The sequence below is a fragment of the Cyclopterus lumpus genome, chromosome 11 (genome assembly GCF_009769545.1).
Source record: "Cyclopterus lumpus isolate fCycLum1 chromosome 11, fCycLum1.pri, whole genome shotgun sequence".
Lineage (NCBI taxonomy): Eukaryota > Metazoa > Chordata > Actinopteri > Perciformes > Cyclopteridae > Cyclopterus > Cyclopterus lumpus.
Window position 1 is genome coordinate 16,220,711 of NC_046976.1, and position 6,000 is coordinate 16,226,710.

At 41.3% G+C, this 6,000-nt stretch overlaps 1 protein-coding gene across 7 annotated transcripts in view; it reads right to left on the minus strand.

Annotated features, from left to right (window-relative positions):
* Window positions 1–4,759, minus strand: part of thrb (thyroid hormone receptor beta) — a 74,515-nt gene extending 69,756 nt beyond the window's left edge. For 4 of the 7 annotated variants that reach the window (XM_034545003.1, XM_034545002.1, XM_034545001.1 and 1 more), the window contains exon 1: window positions 4,320–4,759. The gene's annotated coding sequence lies outside the window, so the exon portion shown is untranslated. Of the gene's footprint in view, window positions 1–1,685; window positions 1,856–4,319 lie in introns of those variants that run through there. The other 3 variants (XM_034545004.1, XM_034545000.1, XM_034545006.1) reach the window with 2 other exon arrangements.
* Between the last annotated feature and the right edge of the window lie 1,241 nt (window positions 4,760–6,000).

Consider the following 6,000-nt stretch of genomic DNA (forward strand, 5'->3'; position numbering starts at 1 on the left):
AATCGGACATATCTTAGTCGGAGCAATGGAAGTAATGTAAGCGCCTTAATTAGTCATCGTAAAATAAGCTACATTGTATCGTCAGTTTCGAGGCTCCATATCACAATGTGATTGTGGATGTTGTTCACCTCCAGGCTTTAGACTGAAAAGACACGTTTCATTCGTCAGGCCACAACAAATACACAATTATTTCCAGTACAATAACCATAACATTTATTTCACTATGGACTGACAAACAATTCAATTGAATATGCTTCATGTTGGCAACAAGACCAGATCAATTTCCACCAGACAACATTCACTGTGGAACGCATGCACACAAGAACAATAACTGAGCCCTGTGCAATCACGACTAAGTCTGCCTGTACTTGCATTCAAGCATTCAAACACACACACACACACACACACTTGCCAACTTACATAGCCGACGGCTCCATAAACTAAAGCACCGAGCGGAGCAGTGCCGCAGTAACCGGCTTTGAAATCACACCGTAGTTCGTCGGTTTATTGCTCATTCCATTTCATAATTATATTCTATAATAGGACGTTACAAACACCTAAAAAGCGTCTGCGTTATCGGAATAAGTGAAGACGATGAGGCAACGACTCCCCTGCGCAACGCATTGCATGCCAGGAATCATCTGCTCGTGAAACCATTTCTGTGTACGCTCCTTTACTCAACATGCATCTACCGTATTGTGACATGAGATGTACGTGGAAGTACACCTGCAACCCTATCGCACTTGGACTATTTAAAATGTGGGACGTGGGACGCATGCGCCCGGCGTGTTTTCATTGCGTTGTCTGTTGATCTTGGCATCAGCGTGCATTAAGTGCAGATCAAAAGGACGATGCCTCAGTAAGTCAGTTAGAGAGCTCTTCAAGATGACTGATGAATTTGAACAGTTGGCCACATTTAATTATCTGCCAATAAGTCATTAAAATAATTAGGACCCACTGTGGGAATAGCACTGAATATAAAAGTGTTTCTGGTGTGGCACCGATGGCATACGATTAAGTGATTTTATTTTTAAATAATTCCATGTTCACATAGTAACACATGGCCTTTGGGGTAAAGTATTTAAACTAATTATATATATACATACACATACACACACACACACACACACACACACATATACAGCTGTGTCAAGTCAGTATGAAGACTGAATATTCTTACTACAATATATTTAAAAAAATAAAACTTATTGTTGAGGGAATAAATGGGAAATTATGTTCAGGGGATGGTACAAATGTCAATATATTTGTATCACATTTCTTTTTTTACCTCTGATCCTTCTCCCTTTCGCGAGTCTAATCTTGCATTTGCCATTTTAATATATTTTCTCCCATGGCTGAGGATATCATTAGGGAGTAATCTCCATTCATTTTCTTGATTAATTGTTTGGTCTACAACCTACGGTTCTGCGAGAGAAAAGCCAATGCGGAACGGTCTTAAACAGCCTCTTGTTGCAAAAACAAGTCTGATTGTCTGGAGGTCTCTGAGAAAAGGACTCCACTTCTCACTTGATTGATTTCCTCAGTAGACATCGTAGACATGAGTTAATGCTCTCGATCGCTAGTTTCAAGTTTTCTTCAATACAGCATGATTTTCATTTAGGAAATTATGGTCCATTTAGAATAAAATAGACCATAAAGCGAAGTAGGCTTTAGGGTGGGCTTACTGTGATTGACAGGTGGCTGCAGCTACCAGAGCCTCATAGGACATCTCCACGTCACTCCTCCGCATATCCAATATGGTAGCTGCCGTTTGTTGGTTGCGATAAAAACAACATGGCGACAGCTGTATTCCAAGATGGCAACGGCCAAACTCGAGGCTTCAGAATGTCAGTCCACAAACCAACGGGTGACGTCACGATGACTACGTCACGATGACTACGTCCACTTCCTATATACATTCGTCATAGATTACGTCATAAATTACATTACGTGTCTTAATCCACACGTGAACACACTCATGACTCTTTGCCCACTGGGTGTTCGGATGCCACAACATTCCACTATTAGGAGTCCAGACTTGTTTTTTTAGACTCGTTTTTACAATGGTCGTTATCTCGCAGGCCAACAAGTTACAACAAACTAATCAAAAGAGGTACTTGTATTGAACCAATACTCAAGCATTCCTGCAATTGTTTTCCCCCTTTGCTAAAATTAATAATAACAGAAAGAGAATCTGGTTCAGAAAAATCACATTAGGAAGAGAAGTTAACACAAAGCTATGATATATAGCTAGTGAGCAGGTAGGTACATATTACATTATAATTTAAATAACTATAATAAACTAGATACTTTACAACAAATTAAAATCATATTTTTGTCTCCATCCGGTCTGCTCTCAGTTTGAGGTCCCTCTCCTGGGATTCACAAAGCAGGAGCAGCTTTAATCATAACCAGCGTGGGAATCCCTATTAATGGCTCAAATGTAGTTACAATTTATAATACACGCGCTTTTAAATTATTGTTTCCCTCTGAAATGTTTTTGTCATCGATGTACTCCCATACTCAGGCTCCCACTGAACGGTGCCGACGAGGCAGCTGGACGACCTTAAATACCCTCAACTGAGAACTGATGCTGCCTTCAGTAGCTCCTTGGAAACTCCCTATTTTCATGATGTAATGTATTTCAGTGCTGGTTTGAATGATAATGGCAGCGTCAACTATGAATCAAGTGGTTTAAAAATATATATATATGTACGCTATTTGTGCAATGTGTAGAGATGCATTTAAAAAACGTGCACAAACATGCTTTAATGTCGAAATATATAATTTAAAAATACTATTTACATAATTTAAATACAACAATTAAAAACTTGATGTCTGAGGTTATAATCTCACTCACTCCAAATGAAGCTGATGAAGCTGAAATGCTTCGCCTGTTGATGCGACTGGTCATTTGTGTGCTTTTATTCATGCACGTTTTTTTTTTGTTATACTATTTGACCACACATCTCACATCTCGACACGCAGTGAGTGTGAGAGAGAAAAGAAAAAGACGGATCGTTCACACGCGAGTACAACTGCATTTTCTGACAGCCTTTGAAGGCATCATTGTATGCTCATATGGTAACATGTCACCTTTCAGTCTGCAAAACTCCGGCACCGATGATATATAAGATATATGCATAATCAAAAAAAAAAACAGGCCGAACGTTAGCCGACTTCGACAGAATATGTCCTCGAGATTAATGGCTCACATTTTCTAAAAACGAAAGCGTCGGAGAAAACAAGTCGAGACTTCAGGTTTTTTGTGTCAACGTTCGTCTGCACCGAATCGCAATGTGCACGAGCCCCCACCTTTTAAGGTCACTAATGCGCTGCGAAAGTATCGACTTGAAAATTGTGCACGCCAGATGTTTTGAGTGCGTCGGCGAAGTTCAAACGTTCCCCGAAATGAAAAAGGGAAAGGTATAAAGGCTGCGTCAGGAACAGTCACAAGAAATACACACTCTTGACGTACGTTTCCGGACAAATAAGTAAAAGTGAAGCAAACCCTGCAAGACGAGTATTACACACACACACCCGACACGGTGCCCTGCGTCAGGTTTTTGAGTAGAAACAACTCCAGCAACTCCCTTAAGTCTTCATATATAAAAAAAAAAAGAAAAGAAAATAGACCGGATACCGTGTGCTCCGAACCTTGACCCACATATTTGACAATTCAATGAGCTCTCGCTTTTTTGTTCAAATAAACGACTCAAAAAAACAACTCGAAGGGCTGTTTGTGAGTCACCACGCGCCGCTGTTCAATTCGGCGTGGACAAAACGCCGGAAATGTAATCAAATGTGAACTTTTTCGACACATTTTTTCCTTTTTATTCCGCCATCTCTTTCCAGATAGAAATACACTGTCGTGGGCGTAAAAGAAGCGGCGTTGACCACATTTTTTTTTTTTTTTTTTGGGAAGTTGAAATGTTGCGGTAATTAAAACAGCACTGCGAATTGTCATTTAGACTAAAGTATTTCTGGAAAAGGTCTGAGACGTGTTCACCCAGGTGGGTGACGACCAGCAAGACGGCGTCACACGTCGCCCCCCCACCCCCCAAAAAAAATGCAGTCCGGGCAAAACATGATTCACTCCATTGGGCATAAATGACACATTGATTGGTGATGTTAAAAAAGCGTGAACATTAACATGTCGAGGAAGCGACGTGTGCGGCCATGTAGCTGTTACACTGTCAAGCAAGCCGCTGTTTTCCCCTTTCTTTTCTTTTTTTTTTGGAGAGGCTGTCATTGGCTAGACTGTTGTCAAAAAAAAAAAAAGAAGAAAAAAAAAAACCCACTAAAAATTAAAAACATACCGCATATGCAAGACGAAGCTCCTATCCAATATTATTTGGAGTCCCGGCGCCTGGTGCATTCCTCCTCCACTGGAACCAGTGACGATCTCCGTTCGGTTCAACTGGACGGGACACAGCGCCGGGGTTTAACCTGAAATGACCCGCTCTAGTGCATATCAGGCGAGGGGCTGTGCGCGCGTGCGTGTGTCTGCGTGTGCACTCGTGTCTGTGTTGAGTGAGTGGAGTATGAGCTGCGAGAGAGAGAGAGAGAGAGAGAGAGAGAGAGAGAGAGTCTGCGCTCCGGACTGGAGAGAAGAAGAAGAAGAAGAAAAAAAAAAACTTCAACATGGAGCCGAAAAACAAACGTGAAACAGCGGCGCACTAACGAAACTGACAATTGTAGCGCTCCGACTGATCGCTACCGGGAACCAGAGAGCCGGAGCACGGGCAGGAAACCGAACAGAATAAGCCTCGCCCTTATTACAAACTCCCAAGTTTTTTTTTTTTTTTTTTTTTGCGATGGCGGTTGGATGTTATTACAGTTGGCCTGGTACATGCCGACAGGGCAGGAAACATGCTGCTCCAACTTAACGTGTGCGTGTGTGTGTGTGTGTGTGTGTGTGTGTGTGTGTGTGTGTGTGTGTGTGTGTGTGCGTGTGTGTGTGTGTGTGTGTGTGTGCGCGTGTGTGTGTTCAGGGGAATCCATTCGGAATCCTCCTTTCTGATGAATTATTGGTGTTGGTATTATTATTATTTTGTAGAAGGATATATATGATTTTTTGGGAATGTTATTTCCATTAAATTGAATGTATATGAAATGCATGTAACTATATGTTATTTGATTAAGAATAAAATCTAACTTAATATCACTTTTTAAAATTTTGTTTTAAAATATATATATATATTTTTAAATATTTATATATATACATATTTTTATATATATATATATATATATTTTTTTTTTTAAAAAACATTTTGTACAGATTTTGCATGTAGGTCAATGTGTGCGTGTGCATGTGCATGTGTGCTCAACCAATCATAACAGACAAAAAACATCTTGTGTAGATCACCCAAACTATCAGTCTAGAGCCCAGCAATTAGTGTGTGGGCCCCACAAGGCTGAAACGTGGGTCCCAATCAGGTCTGGCTGCTTGTTCCGTGTTGGATCCTCCTGTGTTGGACCCAGAGAGCGTCATGTGGGATTTCACTGGGCTGCCAATGGAGGCCTAGTTTAGTTATTTACACAAGAACCATGTGGGCCCCACATTCTGCAGCCTCGGTGGGGGATACATGGTCCACGTTGAGCTGATACGTATAAAATCTGTTTGGGCCCCAGCAAAAGCTCTATGAAATCCTTAAAACCCACATGGCAGCCATGGAACCTGTGGAAAAACCCAACTGGAACCCACCTATAGCCTTGGTAGGTGGCACCTGGCCTCTGGGTTTGCCCCTTAGTGCCCTTGCCCCCTCTTGTTGTAGATAACTGTAAATCTACACTGAACAATGCATTCAATACATACATCCCACACATCCTTGAGGGTATAGGCTGATATTGGGATTAGAGGCACCCTGGAAGGTCTCCAGTCAATCACTGGGCCGGCACATAGACGGACCGTTCACACTCACATTGTGAAATTATGAATATACCATACGGCAGAATAGCTGTTAATAATTAAAAATCATTACAATATTCAACTAACAA